This window comes from Haliotis rubra, unplaced genomic scaffold (assembly GCF_003918875.1).
Source record: "Haliotis rubra isolate DU_JTF1 unplaced genomic scaffold, ASM391887v1 Scf1191, whole genome shotgun sequence".
NCBI classification, from domain to species: Eukaryota; Metazoa; Mollusca; class Gastropoda; order Lepetellida; family Haliotidae; genus Haliotis; species Haliotis rubra.
Window position 1 is genome coordinate 1 of NW_025765105.1, and position 19,225 is coordinate 19,225.

Genomic DNA, 19,225 nt, shown 5'->3' on the forward strand with positions numbered 1-19,225 from the left:
TTGGTATGCCTTCGTTCAGTTACATGTTACTTTAAAATGCTTAAAGGGTGTTTCCCTATCATTTTGTTGAATCGTACAATATATGTTGTACTTTAAGCATTGTAGTTGTGGAGTTGAAACGGTTTTGGGAGGCTTCTTTCATGTTCCTGAATATGCTGATTATATCCTCCTAAATGTCCGCTCAATGCCTATATAATTCAACAAAACAATGCATCATAAAAATAATATTGAACGTATGTTTTGTGCAGAGTACAATGCCACAAGTGACTAGATTGTCAGTCCTACAATAATACTACTACTGACTTCAACATCATGGAGTGAGGTTACACAATCAATATCGTACAGCAGCGGAAGAATTTTGGCAGTACATTAGGTTTTCGTTTGCTGTAATGAGAGAGGATCTTGGGATTACCCGCGACTATATTAACAGGTTGAGTAGTCAGATAACGCGCTTATTGGTGACTACGGCGCTAAACAACAAACACGTCAATGATGATATCTGGGCGAGACAACAAATTCGCTTTTGGAACTCTTCACCCATCCTGTTGTTTCTGATAAATTCCACACCATATTTCAAATACCATCCATTATATTATCATAGATGGTGTCTGTTCTACGGTGGGCAGGGTCGGTTCGATCGTTACGATACGTCATATCAAAGACGTTAAAATATGGTATTTGATGGTGTTAAGTTAAACTTTGGCATGTGGTATCTCAATGGGACGAATCCATCAATCCGGCATACGTTCGGTTTACGGCCAAACAAAGGTGAGAGCAATTTCTTGAACCTGATGTTGAGTTTACATATACCTATATATTCGATTTACCGAGCTGGGATTTCAAAGTATCGATGACGAAATTGGTTCGATCAAGTGGGGAAGTTGTGTCTTCTTGCTTCTGGTTCCTCTGTCTTCATATCTTTGGTGAAGGCGTGCGATCTGTTGGAAAGGTATAGAAATATCATCATGGAATTCACAGACATTTTGTGTGTAATGTAAAGAGCAGTTGTAGAACAGTTGTTGCGAAGAAAGAAACCCTTTTTCTGTAACATTTTATGTTGAATTGCGATTTCCTGTATACCCATTGAACATTAGAATTATAGATTGCTATAAAATATGATGAATTAACTACTGTGTGTGCGGTGTTTGGTGTTTGGTGTTGCAGATGGTTCAAAGGTGATGTTTATAATAATATAATACTATTGTCCGTTTATATGTCCATATTACAATGGTATGACAATTCAATTTCCGAGCATTTGCAGAAGGACTCCACCTTGATATATTTCCAGGCCGTCTATGTAACAACAACCTTACCGTATGTCATCCTTGTTCTGCTCATTCTCCAGTTTGTCTACCGGGAATGAGATCGATGGAGCTGTCTTTATTTCACTCCAAATTTCAGTAAGCTTTACAGGTACAGGTATTGTGTCACAGAGCAATGATAAACGTGTTTTGGTCATTATTGTTATATAAGAGGGAACTCATGTAAGAGTATCTGATTATCAAATTGTTACATATCTTCTTGATGTCAATGACCTTTCGAAGTAAACCATCTTAAATGTAAAACTGTCAAGATACATGCAATTAGTGATGAAGGATTTAATTACCACATTGTTGATGACTTGTAGTAGTCAACGGTGGTATTCAATGATCTACCAGAATTTCAATTGCCTCTTTTCTTTGATATTTTTATAAAGAGACTCACAACATTTGCTGCTATTCTGTTACGTTGCACATATAGACTGCCCTAATATGGTAAACAAATTTACCCACTTCCAATGTATAATATTACATTATTTCTGTGTACCCTTTGGATGCGCATGGTAGAAAACATAGATGCAACAGTGTTTGTCTTTTGGTTTAGGCATTCACCTGTTGTTCAGTATTGTAGACCAAAGTGTTGCCGTATAGTGTCACGAAAATATGGCTCGAGGACAGTCAAATCTTCAAGACTCCAGATGTACAACTTATATTTTTTTATACGGTATGTCGCTTTCAAAGAATGTTACTATTACATATGACCTTCCACCTTGACTCACATTTGCATAGAAGGTAATCCTGAAAGAGGTATTCTCGTCTTCATCAGGTGTGGTTGGAGAGGCGTGTCTCCAGATGTTCTACTCCCTATAGGTGGCCTGGGGTTGTATCATCACTATATCAGATTTGCACCAAGTTCAACCTACAAACTATCTCAGATGGCCATTATGGGATAGAGCTGCATCCCCTAATGTCATGTTTCATTTTGAAAGCCATGTCACCGTCATTTCAAGGTTACGTTTTAAAAGGGATCTCACTGACATAGCAAGTTCAATCTAAAAGGGATCTCATTGGCATTTCAAGGTTCATTTTGAAAGGAATGCGAGTAGCATTTCAAGGTTCATTCTGAGAGAGTCTTAAATATGCACACAATAGATATTCATTCACATAACGATAGACTTTGAACGTGTGTGTATTTAGCAAGTCACCATGAAATAGGTACTTAACAACTAAAGACGTTTAAGCAAGCATCGGAATATTTACAATCAGGGTGGGGTTTTTCAGCTCTTGAAACAAAGTCTCTTTCGAAGCCGCCTACTGATTGTGATTTGACACTGACTGACCAACTAGAACTAATACTTGTGATAGAATATATATAATCTTCTGGTATTTTTTAAATTATGGGACTTAAAACGTAACTTTCTGTTGAGATTAAGTAAGCTTGATATTTGAAAGAATGTTCTCCCTGGCTTCTAATTTGGTTAATAAGTATTTAACAAATAGAGTCTTAACCCTTGTACCATTGCTTAAAAGCAAAGTACTTTTGTTTCGGTTGTCTAAAGCTACGTGATATGAATTGTTGAGTTCAAGGTATCAGCAATGTAAAGATGCAGTTAAATGCTTAAACCTCCGATAGGGTTAGTTGGTGGATGATTGATTGTGTTAATGTACATAGTTTCTGTTTTAATCTTATTCAGAAATGCGATTGTGTGCCTTTTGTATTGAAGGAACAAGCATGTATGCTGGTCTTGTAGTCTTCACGATCCTTTGGATACATGTCCCACAGGGGCCAGTGTGCCGATAACGGAAGTTAATGTCATCAGGTAAGTACATATCATTTTTCACGTGCACATATCATGAATGATGAAGAAAGAGATGTGTGTGAATGTGTGTGTGTGTGTGAGAGAGATATATGTATAGATGTATTCTCAGAGTCATTCTCAAAATTCGTGTATATTTCATGTTTGGCAAAAAATGCAAATTTTGTTATCTTGTTTTATTTTTGAATATTTGTTGATTACATTCATAGTATTCTGAATATACAAAACATAGATTATGCAAGCAACAAGTTTTCATTTTCCATATTTTACCCTTTTAATTAGAAATTTCATGACATTTGCGTCATTACCGTTACGAAATTTGTAACGTCATTTTGAAAACTAAAACAATCCAAAGATGATATTCATGTAATGTACATATATATTAAAATATGTGGTTTTGCAATGATATAACATGGCTAACGAATTTTTTAATTTTATATTCATTGTTTAAAGGGGACAACAAGCCCAAAATTCCCTTTCATTTTTCCGATTTGCAAATGTAAAGTAATAATATGTAAGCAAAAGATTCAAAATGAGAATATGAATTATTTTATGCTTACTTGAAGCTCTACTACCAAACATATGGCACTACAAATCCCAGACGTAAAACAGATAAATCAATTTTAATTAATTAACAAAAATGATATTATTATGGCATGGACATTTGGAATTTATTGTAGTGACACAGCAACGGCAGTGACATTTTTAATAATAGCCAGTTTTATATGTTTGCTTTAAAGAGATAATTAATGAAATTTGTCCAGTCAGATATTTTAGAATGTTTGAAGAGATATGTAATGGAGGCAAAATATTTGCTTATGGATGTCCCTGTCATGTAAGAAAACAGATAAAGACTGCATGTTACGGCAGTGACATTGTGACAGTATATAATGTCACTACTGTAACGGCCCTATCACAGCCGGTTTCTTCTTTGTACACCCGTACACTACCCCTGTCCTTACCGTAACAAACAAATCACACTTATATGCTTATTGATTTTATTCATTTGATAAAACTTTTTATGATAAATAGGATTCCAAAACATTTGATATCTTTGAATTGAAACTAGAAAATTGTCACTGCCGTCACAAAATCTGTCCTTACCGTAACAAAACCCATGATAACCTAACCATCGCCGATGCAGTTGTTCCTATAAGCTCATCTGTCAAAGATCTAGGCATATACTTTGATACATCACTGTCAATGGAAACACAGGTGAACAATATCTGTAAGACTTGCTATTTCCATCTTCGCTCCATCAGCAACATCCGCCAATACCTTACAGCTGGAAGCCACCATACATGCCTTAGTCCGGGAGCTTGTGATTTCAAGGCTCGACTACTGCAACAGCTTGTTGTTTGGGATCAGTCAAAGGCTCTTGGATAAGTTACAGAAGGTGCAGAACACGGCCGCTTACGTATTATCAGTCGGATTCCCAAACATGGCCACATCACACCTGTTCTTAAACAGTTGCTGGCTCCCCATCAAGGCAAGAAGCGACTACAAAATCCTCTGCTTGACCTACATGGCCCGTCACGGACTTGCTCCCCATATCTCTCTGACCTGCTTACTCTTTACTCAAACAAACGCTGCCTTCGATCATCCAATCAAGAGCTTCTGTTTGTGCCAAACTTCCAGGCTTAAACTTTTTTGGAAACCGGGCTTTTTCATATGCAGCCCCAACCTTGTGGAATTCACTCCCCTACAATCTAGAAGTTTCTGATAGTATTGCCACTTACAAGTCAGGACTCAAAACATACCTGTTTTCAATGTATTATTAGGAACTCTATTTGGACGTGTACATATTGCTGTATAAATGTGGGAGACTCTTTTAATCTGTTATTGTTGCGCCTTGAGAGCATATCTGCTGACGTGGAAAAGGCGCATGAAGAAATCTGCAATATATAACGGATTTAGGACATGCAAAATCTTAGATGTCATTTTGTATATACCCTGTTTCGATAAAAATCAGAAAAATGATTTTTTTTTGGGGTGTCAGTCTTTGACAGTCATATTTCCTCACTGCTTACCAAACATGAAGTAGAATCAGAGGAGACAATTACAGGGAGTAATCATTATTGCAATTTTTTGGATGATGTTACGGTAGTGACAAACCTTGATGACAAAAGTTTAACATTTTTACAAATTATTTTCCTTACCAAAAGGCCAAACCACGCCATGCATCTAAAGCTGTAATATTAATTATGATATGTTTAAAAAAATTATTTTTCAAAACATAGAAAAAAGAGCCCCCAAAAATCAAATTGCACATCGGCCACTGGAGTTATGACACATGAAAATTGAGTAAGATTAGGGTGGTTTAGGGGGTTTTAAAAATAATATAAAAATATGTTTTCCCCAATTTTATTACTGTAAAGTGTAGAATAAACTGAGATAAATTTGTTACCATAAAAATGTATTCATTTTGGCTTAAGTTTGTCGGGTACAAACATATCACATAAACATGCACGAATTTTGAAAATGACTGTACTCAAATGTCTGTAAGTGTGACTGACTTTTCTGGTACGTGTGAATATCAGTCCGTATCTGTCTCTATGTGTGGTTTTAGAATAGAGTGCATTCAGTAAGTACATATCATTTCTGACAAATGAATGACGAAGGAAGAATAATGTGTGCCTTAATGTGTGTGAGAGGTCCCACACAGCAATTTTCAAGTTATGTGACGACAATGGAAACCTTCGTCGGAGTCTGTATCAAACAATCAGCCCATTTAATTTACGAGCAACGATCGAACCGATCCCAACGATCAGGGGTAAGTTCACCATGCCTTCAAGCCAGTCACACTGAATCAGGCCATCAATCCATTTAGTCGCTTCTTACAACCCATCATAGGTTGTTAACGACCATTTATAGCAGGTATTATTCATCCTGGGTTTCAAAGTTTAATCGCCTCTGCAGGAACGAAAACAATAAGGCCCAGATACTCATTTCTTCCCCTCCCGTCACATCCGTGGCAATGTTTCAGTATGGGATTGATCTATGCAGTAACATACTATACACACAAACTATGGAGAGAAAAGCATATTCTAACATGGAATAGACTACCAATCATGATAAAACGCCTGAAAGAGATATGTGTTACTCATGTTTCAACGAACATTATATTCACTTTTTCATTTTATAAACTTATAACAACATAAAATGGAAAGGCGAAAGTCAGATGAACATCTATTCTTTTGTCATTCGTGAATGTGTGTATCAAAGAGTGAGATCTTTGAGACAGACATATGGGGAGTTTCATTAGGTTTTGAAACCTAAGCTTCTACATTCTCAAAGTATTTTCATAACTTTCCTATGCGAGCTCAATGTATATTTCTACCTCTACAACGCATAATGTTGGCTGTCGACTATGACTATTTTACACATCTCCTTCTATTGTCACGAACTGTCCACGTTCATAAGTTTTATGATGACATAGATACTGCCGTTATTGTGACTGCGCTTGTTAGTTACTATTAGAACTGAAGAGCTGCTGAGCAGCAGGAAATATACTATGTAATGTAAGAGGAAAAATTATCAAGGCTAGAAACTTATTTCTACATATATTTTATGATTATACACCAGAACAAAACACCCAATGCAAACATGTAATGTGTATTGCTTCCACTGAGAACCTATATTTGCAGAGTTATAGATTGGGCTTTATTTATTTACCAGAAGCCCTAGCTCATCTTCCGGACCCACAGTTGTAGATTTTATCTTCTTTGTCATGATCATCTTTTGGCGATGGATTCTCTGGGTTTAGAATATGTACCCATGCTACAAATTGCTTTTGCTGATATTTGCTTCATCTGTTGTGGAAAATACTTCAAACACTACTTTCTTAAATATGATATTACACGTTTAACTAAATTTACCAACAGTATTGGTGGATTGGGTTCAGATGGAAACAGAATTCAAGAATCATAGCGTCATCTTCTAAGTCTGTAAAATAAAACCATAATGAGTAAAGTTAGATTTGTAAGGAATGATGTAGGGTGCGTTTGCGAAACGGGCTAAACTGGCCCAAAATCTCGTGTTTTCACGATTTCTGCATTCTCACACACGTTGGACAAAGTTACGACGCAAGATCCTCTTTACATTATCTCTGTTGCATCTGACGCTTATGTTCCCAGAGCATTGGCTAGCTGTCCATGACAAGTCCACTGGAAGTTGATTGCCAACTGATGAGGGACGATTGTTGAAATGTATTTGTGAGACTGGCTATTTTTGAAGATTATCCTAATATTTCGGAATTAAAAAGAGTAATAATTGAATAACGGCGAGCGCGGCTTAACTGGGCGTCTTCAGATCGTGTTGGGGTAAGAATGGTTTTACGTAAATAGCGAGATTTTGTATCAAGGAATCATCTTTATCAAGTACATGCCCATTGGCGTATGTGTATTGATTATTCAAGATTTATGTTGATTTATCATGGTTGGTTTTTTCTCGCAGGTTAGAGCTCGCGGCCCAGCAATCTTGGATGAATACCACAGCCACAATTTAAATGGAGAATACCAATCCTTCGCTGTCTACTGCCTGGTGTGTCATTTCGTCGACTTGGACTTGGCTACTCAGGTGTGTGCGATGCGTACGTGAGCCCGTCTGTTCGATATTCTTACGTGTTTGTGTGTATCCAGTTTGTCTGTTTTAAAGTGTTTATATTCACATATATCAGCAAATAAATCCATTAACTCTCAATAGTTTCTCCGGTCTATTGTTCTCGTTCTTAAGATATATTTCCGGCGAAAATGTTTGGGACTAGCATATCCTCTTTCGCCATTTTAGCTAATCCAAATTGATTTGCATCAGTACAGCATCCTGTTCTACATGATATGCATGCAGACAAAGTGGCATTTTTAATATATCTTGACTCTAAACATTTGCTACGCTGATTTAAACTTTAGACTAATTCATGGTGTTCTGTTTACCACTGTAACTTTTACTCGAGGTGATTTGTTGTGACAGAGGCTCTGGATCCGAGAACTTATCCGAGTTCTTGCTTGTTAATATTTTGATGATGTTTTAATTTCAGGGTGGAATTATATGTATTCCAGCTCTTGTAGACTGGTACATTATTGGCGCTTTTTCATCACATTTCGTTGCTTTGCTGGAGATATATCTTAGTGTCGTTTGTGTATGAGTAAGGACTGCTCGCTAGGCGTTGGTGGCGCACATCCTATGGTTTTAAAACACCGCCATCATTTATTAACTGTATATATCTATTGTGATCCATCTGATGATGATATTCCAGCGGTGTGCCCGGACAATTTGAAACCGTTAATGTTATAATTTTATAATTTTCTCAAAGATGAGTAGGTAGTATTTTGCAAAATGTAAATCATGATAAAAAACCAAAAGATGTTTCACATTTTGAATATGGATAAAAATACCACCGGCTTGTTTTGTGGTAGGAATTACTACAGCTTTATTGCAAATAGAAGCGTTTCCTAATGACCTTGAAGCTGTTAACAGTCGTCGAAGCGTAGTAGAAGTATGTGAATTACGAAGGCTCAGATGGTATTCTCTAAAACTACCATTTGTCAAGAACTATTCTAATATTGTGTCTATCTTTTTTAGGTATTGACCGTTTCAGTGGCGACATTCAACTGATGATTGGCAGACCAGCACCCCTTTTCTTCAAGATCACATGGTGTTGTTACATTACACCAGCTATGTCTAGTTGGTATCTACCGTCTTTCATGGAATCGCCTCTTTATGACACCAGGAATATATACGAGCAACAAATCCATTTCCATAACATAAGAAATAGATGCTATATATAGTTAGTGTACCATATTTTAAGATTCCAAGTACAAAGTTATTTTAGCCATCACTATAAAATACCAAGCGCGTTCGCGAATAGGAAAGCTTTTCCTGCTAAAACGATGGCACCATCATTAACGCACGCAAAGGCAAGTCAACTGTCCACCTGAAACAATTACATGTCCGTCACAAAGCGTTGGGAAGATTTACTGAGGTCTCCCTACAAAATGAGACGGATGCTGAACTATTACACACAGCGAAATACACGTAACTCTTCGTCTCGACTGAGCTTTAGAGCCTTTGTTACGTTGAAGGCGCAAATATAATGTTATCAAGTTAGTCATTTTAATGACTAAATTCAGTTTATAGATTTTTAAAGAAACATTATGAAACCCTCAAAAGTAGGAAATCCAGAGTCTTTTATGAAAACAGCTTTTCAAGTATATCTCAGTACGTTTATACAGATTTCAGCTTGACTAAATAAACTATATGCTAATAAAACGTATTTCATTTTCCAGATGACTATTGTTTTCACCTTCGCTCCAGTATAAGTTGCCAACATATGGAGAATATGTGTATCCTTATTACTCGACTGTAATAGGGATGGATAATCGCTTCCCTCCCCTGATGCCTGTGATAATAATGATGTTCCTCGCTATTTACCGTAGGAAAGGAGGTGTTTTCCCGGTAATTCTGTTTTAAAGCTGTCAACGTTGTCAATAAAAATGAAAATATACAACATAAAAATCCATAAGGTACATATTTCTGGAAGTTTATTTATAAATTGGTAGACATGTATTGGCATTATTTCACTCAGACTTGTGTACATTTGAACACTGGCGTTAAACAACAAACAATTATTAACATTGGTCTTCAGCAAACTCCATGCATTACGTACATGTAAGATGCGGTTAACGGGATCAGGTGGTCAGGCTCGCTGGATCATTGGTTGTACATGTCTTCTCATTACCTCTCTAGATCTGCGGTTGCCCAGTAAACATTTGAATGGTAATACATACAGTAACCTAGGGTTATAACGAACTCAGAGGGAAAACTAATTTATTTAGTTACAACCATTAGTTCATTGTAAGCATTTCGGAGCTAAAGTATGCTACAAGTAGCCGGAGATAAAACATTTCTTTATATCAGCCAGGTAGGTGATAAGCGTGGTCGTTATAGGCGTAGTAATCTGTCATTCCGTCGTTACTCCTTCTGGAAATAAAATGTGTCATTTGTTTATGTCAAGTTGGACTTAAGAGACAATTTGTCTTTCATCAATGCGCACAATTCAAGATCGGTTTAAGAATTCAGCAAATACACCTCGTCATTGTTTCCATCTGGAAGTAATACCTTACTTCAGCACATGCCCATCGACTCTTGGTTAAATAAGTCTATGACAGTCAAGACTCATAGAGATTCGTAACAGGTCCATGAACATTTTTCCTACAGTTCGCGACAGTGTCTCTAGATGTGCATGCAATACTGTAAATACGATTAGTCAGTAGCTAGTCGACTGTGTCATGCTGTGCGAACAGATTTGTGTAAGGCTTCTAGGTTTTAATGTTCCCAGTGAAAGGGCTTTGAGAGCAATGTTTCTGTGCGAAGTGTTTATGGTATTGATTTTATTTCAGAGAGGATCAAGATGTCCCTGAAACCTGATGACACATGGGGCCATCTGAACCATCTTACCGCAGAGTACATCAAAGGAAACACAGAAGACCTTCCACTCTCAAAAGTGTCTTCTAAATCGTCGATTTCCTGGAAAGGGTAGGATAATCCCAGTTAGGTGACCTTTAGGCAAGTATAAAGTAGGCACCCAGTTTCAGCCCAAGTTCACTTTTTGTCCGCATCGGAGTATTTGGCTCAGACTGGCAAAGTCTACCATCAGTCCATAATACTTAGAACGCCATTGGCCTATAATTTATACATATAGAGAAGTTAAAGGTCACATGCAACGCAAAACAACACAACTTTGCTGCAGATTCTGATACCTTTCAGTATGGACTTACAGAAACAATAATCAAAAATCAATTTCAACTTCTAAAGTTGAAAAATAACGCGATGAAAACCCCCGAATCGGAGTTCAAACGTGATTCACCAATTCCCCACCGCAGCGCTGGGGTGAAAAGTGGTTTCAACAGCTATGCTGCGCTGCGCTCATAACGCATGCACAGTGAATACGCCATAAACAAAGAACCGGCTGAGCGTATCGGCAAATGAACTAGCCAGTGAAAGGAGACTTCGTTACACTTGAGTGCTCGCCAACCCGCTCTGACTGGTTCGTTCGGTATCCCGGGTGCTTCGTTTCGAGCGTAGTAAACCCAAATTACAAATTATTGCACTTTGTTTTGCGATTGTACGCTTATAATTGTGTTTTCTATCTGTTTTTTCACTAATCAGCAATGCATATTATATATCATGAATACGTGATAATTGTGTTTTAATTATGTTTGTATTTTGGTTGCATGTGACCTATAAGATATATTTATATAACGGAATATACATCAATAACCATGACAACTGTCAGAAACATATCCCGTCGTTGTGTTAGTGCATGCTTTATGAGGATCTCATATAATGCAGAATGAAATACGACAATTATTGTTCAGTATTTTTAGTCTTCATTAAAAAAGTACACTTTACACAAGTGAGGATAAAGATTCGTTCTTGAACTGGCTTCAACATAAAATGGTAACAAAAAAATACATCAAGGTGGTATTTATCTCTTTCCGTATAAAAATCAAACATACATTTGACAGATTCCCGCCTTCTCTTTGAATTCATGGTAATCTATCTAATCTCAATAAGGAAATCGTGTGAGAACTTGCCACCAGGACACTTCGAATTTTTGCACGTGTTTTTAAAGCAAATGGTGCTGTCTGTTAAATATAGTAGACACTGGAGAAGACACCACTTTGTTCAATCTATAAAGCACAAGACCTCGATGATTTAATCAACTTGTTAATTTACACGGTGTCGAGTTACACTTACAACCACGATCATAGAGTAGCAACTCTTTGTTACAGGTACATTTTAATATTGAATTTGTTATCTTAAGTAATTTCTTACTACTATTCATTAAACTGAGCATATTTGTATCATATTAACACTCAGATACTTCTTACAAGCATAACCTGTTATGTGTGTTATATTAACACCTGAGATAGTTCTTACACGTATATAAATGAATCGTTTCAAAGCTTCATTTTTCTGAATCCCTATATTTTGGATCATAATTGGGCTGATATCATTTGGAAAAACATATTACGTTTCCTAATTGCTTGTATGTTTTTAAAGAATCGCCATGGAATTTTCATATCTTGTCAAGCAAACCTTGTTAACATGCACAAGGAATGAAAATCGTTCTTGGTAGACACCAAAATAGTTATGACATCTGCAACCCGATAATCCGATTAACGCAATAACCAAACGATTGCTGGCTATAACAAATCTTGTTTACTATGTAAACTCATAAACTGTTGATTCATTAATCCGGTGCTTCACTCTCGTATCCGGACGTTAATTAGCGGGTACGGATTAGCTAATTACACTTGGTTTTGCTTCATTAATCCGGCGATACATCAAATTGGTTCGGATGATCCCCTTACCTCGTGAACACCATGGATTCGCGCTGATCTTCATCGGCAAACTTAAATGGTAATTGATAAGTGAGATGACGCTTCTGAGTTGAACATGTCGTTAGTTTGTGATTTTAATCAATAAATAGGTCTCACTTGTGTAAACGCTGAGATCTTTGGACAAACAGATGCGATCACGTGATCTTACTTTGTGACAACGCTGCCAGTCACAATTGTGCCAATGTCAAACTGACCAACGTAAAAGTTCATTTCCTGCCTCCCAACATCACTGCCATTGGCGATTTCTTTAAACCGGAGTGAGTTTCTGAGTTTTGACTGTTATACGGCTGTAATAAAGTCATTTGATACATGTACATGTATACGTTCTTATGTTCTTGTCTCGGTATGTCAAAGGAAGTAACTCTACTGTAGTGAATTGTACACAATGGTTCGTTTCAGTAGTCCGTACGTTTCACTATCTGAACGTTTCGGATTAACGCGGCCTGACTATAATGCAAACCATAAAGGCAAATAAAATTTTATCATGCCCTATTTTGCATACGATATGTCAATATTGTTTACAATGTTCTCTAGCGTGTCCCATATGAACGTTTGATGCAAGTATGTGTTAACAAGTTATTATAGCTAAAGCACACGGTTAATTATGGTTGTTTGTTCGCATAGTGATGGTGAGTGTTTCATTTAACTATATCACAGCGTGGCACACTTTAAAAGAGCTTCACACCGTATTTATGTGGGGAATCGAACCCGGACAGCAGTGTGACGGACAATGTACCGTACACATTTACGTACCGTACACTAGTTATCTTCCGGGCTCGGATGACCCAGTCTTTCAAAGTGCTTAATGTCCATGGCAGAGTTACGTCCCTTGGGCATACCAGAAAAACCTATGATCGTGGGTTCGGATCCTCGTCAGTCCTGATTATGTGTCTAGGTATATCTGCGCCATACCCATGTTTGTGGGTTTCGGTAATCTGGTGAACCTCTAACACCTATCACTCAAGCATTCCTTCCAGGTGAAGTCGACACGCCGTGTTAGTGTTCAACGCTGGAAGAGTGTTCACTATATATCTCCAAATTATTGAGATTTTACAGCAGCTTCGGCTTCTAAATTCGCTCCTCATGAAAGATGTCTTCTGTAAACGGACGATGATTTCTTTTAACAGAATATACCGCAGCATTGCATGAGTTCTATTTTGGCAACAGACACGCAGACAACAAACCCCTCCTACACCACGAACATTGTAGGCATGTCATGTCAGACCGGTAACCGACCTTGTGAGCCATGGTGATGCTAAACGTTAGTGAAAGTGATACAATCCTTTTCAGTAAACTGCTGAAGGCAAAGTCTGTTGTACGATTCCCGCTCTACTTTGATCATGTGTTGATACCTTAGCCGAAACATGTAGATTTTGTAATAACTGTAATAATTGAAGTGAGTGAGTATTACACCACACATATTCCAGCTATATTGCGTCGGTCTGGACAATGCTGCGATCAACAGCAATCTTTTGACATGTGTCAACCAAGTCAGCGAGCCTGACCACCCGATCCCGTTAGTCGCCTCTGACGACAAGCATGGGTTGCTGAAGATCAATTCTAACCCGGACATTCACGGATTGTAAAAATAAAAGGAAGAAATTGATTGTTAACTTAAAGTTGCCTATTAGAAATTTAACTCACTCACTCACTCACGTATTGAAATCGAAGATGCCATAAGTTCCAAATGCACTGGTGTGACGTTCTATACAGGCCAGTATGAAGTATGGATAACACGCAGAGATCTCGTTGGTTGTTACATTAAATCCATTAATATGTACTCCATGTTTCATACACCGTGTTAAGAAAAAAGAGTAGTTACTGAAAATTTATAATTAATTCATTAATGCAATCCGGGCTCACATGGCTGATCACATGGTCTATCGACGGTAACAATCACAATTTCATTTTTATGACATTTCTACTTAATCTTAATATCTAGATCTCGTCATCTGTCATCAGAAGCTGGCGTTGTTGAAATAACTGATTGCAGGTGATTGTTTTAGAAATCCTTTGGAACCCTCAAGTTTACCTATCGGAAAGGATTACCTTAGATGCCAAGATAGACATAATGTGGAATATTAGGGGCACTTGTCATATGTATCCCCGACAAACGGTTTTCCTTATCGACCACAGAGTGCAAGTGAAGGCCTAACTTGAATGTTTTTGGCTGGAGTGAATGGTTAGTTCGATTGTTGTTTAACGCTGCACTCATTAGTATTCAGTAGAAGCGACAACACCCTTTCCACATTCATAAAAAATCTCTGCCAAAGCAATCTAACCTGGACCAGACAATACAATGTTCAACATAGAGAGCATCAATCTAAGCAATTTGTATACGATAACATGTGTCACACAAGTCGGCCAGATTGACCACCTGACCCCGTTAGTCGCCCATTACCACACACATGGCGATCAGGTCTAACCCGGAGCGTTACGGGTAGGTTGGAATGAAAACATGGGTCGGGAAAATTCTGTACAAGGACTATTTTTGAAGAGGTGCCTCAACAATGAACACAAACTGGCACGGACCTTCTGTTGACATCCACTAATTTAGAAGATAAAGCTACTCTGTTTTCAATTTAGCGGTCCTTTATCGTTGTTTTAAGACCGCTAAATGTAATTTAAAAACCGAACGCCTGATACACCTTATTTCCTAGCATGATTTGTGGTGTATGACACACAGTCGAACACACGCATGCAAATATGTATTACCATGCACATTCCACTGCTTACTGACCCGTTTACTGATGTTAAGTACCAAGGCATGTGACGTATTACTATACAGTATTGGTTGGACCAACCTGCTGTGGTCATGTGACAAAGTGTAACTGAAGCGTACCAGTACACAGGTAGATACTGGCGTGGTGAGGTGAGGCGTGGCATTCAGTGCTGGAGGTGGATTCGTGCAGTATTCGGTCGCATCTGGTAGGTCTGCTTTCTGTTGCTTCTGTTACACATTTTTAGGAAATGTTATCCTGGGTAATAATGATCGGTATCGGTATCGGTATCGCCTAATTTTTAAAACAGGTAAACAGAAGCACTTAGACGACCCAAACATAGTCAGGGTTGAGTGACTTTGCTTGTTAGACGAAGTAGGCATGTGGACCAGTCCATTTCAAACTTAACAGGGATGTTACCACAAAATAAGAACAAAGACAACATAAATATATTTCATCGTACATTTTTATTATTTATTATTTTACTGTACTTATTTGCATATATATCTCACACATATATAACATTCACAAATATATAGAAATATAAGTAAAAATATATAATATTCTAGCTAGTTGCACAAACATCTGCAACTTATCACCACACACACATATATACAAATAATATATATTTCATTATTCAAAAATATACATAAATATATTTTATCATATATTGACTTGTATTATAGTTGCAGCTTATTCATCTTATCACCACTTTTCACATGTAAATATCATATCACCACATCATATCAGTCATACTCTCCTAGAAGGTGGGAGACTATCTGTATAGCGCTTTGAGCGTGCCCCTCAGTGCTGCGGAATTCAGCGCATTAAAAATGCCCTTATTATCATTAATAAAGGAAATTTAAAGTAAATTCAGGGTTTTAAGACCGCCTCCGTGGTGTAGTGGTTAGAGCGTCCGCCCGGAGAGCGGAAGGTCGCGGAATCAATACCCGGTCGCGTCATACCAAAGTGTTAGAATATGGTACTTGTTGGTCCCTGCCTGGCGCTCGGCATTAATGGGTACAACAAGGACCGGTCGGAGTCAGTATACTGTGCCTGACTGCGATATTCGTGCTTAACTGTCGCATGGTATGTCAGTGAGCTAGCACTATAAAAAACAGCTTAGGTTTTGGCTAGTACAAGCAGCCACACATACACACCCATGCACGTCGTAATATGAGCGAAATATTCGTAAGTACGACGTTAATTACGCTAAATGAAATGCGGACAAATATTTCTTTAGTCCTACTTTGTTACTGGTCGTAGTCATTCAAAATCTGCTTGAGCTTAAAGAACTAATAAACTTTTGTTTTTTGTACTGTTTTAACCATTACATATGAAAGACGTGTGGTTAGTCTTAAGCGGAACACCAAATTCGTTCCTAAAACACATGTGGTTAATTAATACCGAGCGATTAAAAGTTGCCAAAAGTCGCCTGCTTCACTCTCGCCCGCCAACCCACAGGGAAGTTACGTAACTCTTTCGCCAGAACACTGCAGCGAACCGGAAGTGACGTCATGTGAGGAACGATTTTCAGTTAGTTGTACATAAAGTGTGTAACAAGCTCGTCATTTTGCTGATTTCTTGACGTCAACGAAGACATGCCGAATCGTTGCGTTGCCGTCAATTGCTCCTAGGGGTCGGGTGATGGTGTCACCATGCACTGATTTCCACCGGACCCCAGTTCGTGCTAAATGGGTTATGTTTGTGAGTGCGAAGCGAGTGTTGTGAAAGCCTGGAGCAATATCTTACTTGTGTTCAGATCGCTTCACGAAAGTTACAAAACTCAAAACTACGTACTAGTTGTAGTAAAATATGTATATGATTGATGGCCAAAAAGATTTTCCATGACACAACTTGTAACATAACGATTGTTTCCTCGGAAGCGGGGTTGTGGTCGAAGCGACAATAGATATTGTAAGTAGTATTATATTGACACCCACGAGAGAAATTGTTATGTTATAAGCTATGTCATGCAAAATCCTATTGGCCATCAATCCAATACACATATTTTACTACCAGTAGAAAGTTGTTTTGATTTTGTAACTCGGTGAAAACAAATCTAAGTAGCATTTATTCTCAGACTGGCGGATGTTCGCGACAGGACGACGCCATTTTTTAAAATCGTGAAGTCACAGGCTAAAGTCTGTTAGAATTAATGAGATTATGCTTTGTTTTCATCAATTTAGATAATCAAAACTACTTTCTACTCGTAGTGATATGCCATTCATCTGCAGCTGTTCCAAGCGATGAATTTTAACTCACGAAGTCTTGGGGGAAAATTAAACACAGTCATTTGTTGTGTTATAGTCGTTGAAGGAGAATACAAAAAATCGCAATAACTGACTTGGTTAAAGATAAAGTTATCAGAAATATGTACCTCAATTTTTAATACAAAAGTGTTATTATTTATATTTTAAACGCGAAAACAGTTTCTGTTATCTGAGTTTCGGCAATTATGCATATTTCGCTAGCAAGTCCGTGACATTTTATACTAGTGACGTCATATGTGACTAAGGTTGGCTATAATGCGTATAACCAAGCGCTACAGTAATGTAGACCGCTGTTGTTGTTTGTTTTAATTGTTTGTCGTACTTGTAATTGGTAAATGGAGTATTGTGCAGTGTGTGTTTGCATGGTGTCATCGAACAAGGGAAATAAGCATCAGGGACGAGGTAAATAGTTTGGGCGGCAGTTTTCGATCGACATAGACGTTACCGTATACCGATGATTTGGTACAATACTACTCCATATTCATTTCATAATATTCAATTAAACATCATTACATGTTACAACTTACTGTCAGTCGTAAATTTCAATATTGAATAATGCAAGTGATAAAATATATATGGCATAGCTTTGGTGAGGATACTCTAGAACTATATATTCGGTATATTATGGATGGTTGCTGAGATGTAGGACTGGACGACTTATATATCAAATACATGTACTCCAAGACCCACACTGTAAATGTTTTTATCGAAATTCTCATCTGGAAAAATTAATGCTTGACATAACTTTCTCAATTGCTTCAGTGATGGCGGGTTTCATGCAAAGACACATTGGCTGTTTTATAGGCATATGGCCCTTCACTGAATAACTGTCTATCTGTCTCATCTCTAAGGTTCAGCAGTTAACACAAGCGACAAACCCGTTCCATAATCCTTTAGATAACTGCTTGACTGCACGCTTTCAACCACTCAGGAATGAATCACAAAGAAATTACTCACTCACTCACTGAGGAAATTCGAGGTCACCCCGCCCAACCATGTCGGACGCTCAACAAATCGTTTACCATAAAATATTTTCACATTTGGTTTAATTCAGAGCCGTTTGTCATCCCCGGGGTGACGCTTGAAAATAGCACAATGTTACATGATAGTTTCTTTAACAACCTTTTCTGTGATTGATCATAAAATGTCAGATTTCACATCCTGTAGGGTACAGAGATTTCAGGACCATATGACTTATTTATGTGTTGTACATGTATCCCCATTTCGAGTTATTTGCTCATTCATCGTTCTTATTTTGCCCCAAACGGACTGCAGTACATGAGGCCGCCTCCGTGGTGCAGTGGTTAGAGCGTCCGCCCGGAGAGCGGAAGGTCGCAGGTTCGATCCCCGGTCGCGTCATACTAAAAGACGTTAAAATATGGTACTTGTTGGTCCCTGTCTGGCGCTGGGCATTAGTACAACAAGGACTGGTCTGCTCGGAGTCAACACAATGTGTCTGAGTGGGGTGTTCATGCTTCACTGCGGCATGGTATCTCAGTGGGCTAGCACTATAAAACTAGCTTAAGTCTGGGCTAGAACAAGCAGCCGCACATACACATACACGCGCATGCACGTCGTCATATGAGCGAAATATTCTCAAGCACGACGTTAAACCCAATTTCACCTCACCTCACCTCACTGCAGTACATGAAGGAGATACGGTAACTGTAGATATACTGAGATTGAACGTTTTTTGGCATGATTCTTAGTTTTTATTGTTAATATGAAGCAATTTTGGTGCATTATCTTTAA

General features: G+C 38.0%; 1 protein-coding gene across 2 annotated transcripts in view; it reads left to right on the top strand.

Moving 5' to 3' along the window:
* Nucleotides 1-15,275: 15,275 nt before the first annotated feature.
* Nucleotides 15,276-19,225, top strand: part of LOC124261152 (sodium- and chloride-dependent glycine transporter 2-like) — an 86,720-nt gene continuing 82,770 nt past the window's right edge. Inside the window, exon 1 of one of the 2 annotated variants that reach the window (XM_046695488.1) lies at nt 15,276-15,408. The gene's annotated coding sequence lies outside the window, so the exon portion shown is untranslated. The remainder of the gene's footprint in view (nt 15,409-19,225) is intronic. The other variant, XM_046695481.1, reaches the window with a different exon arrangement.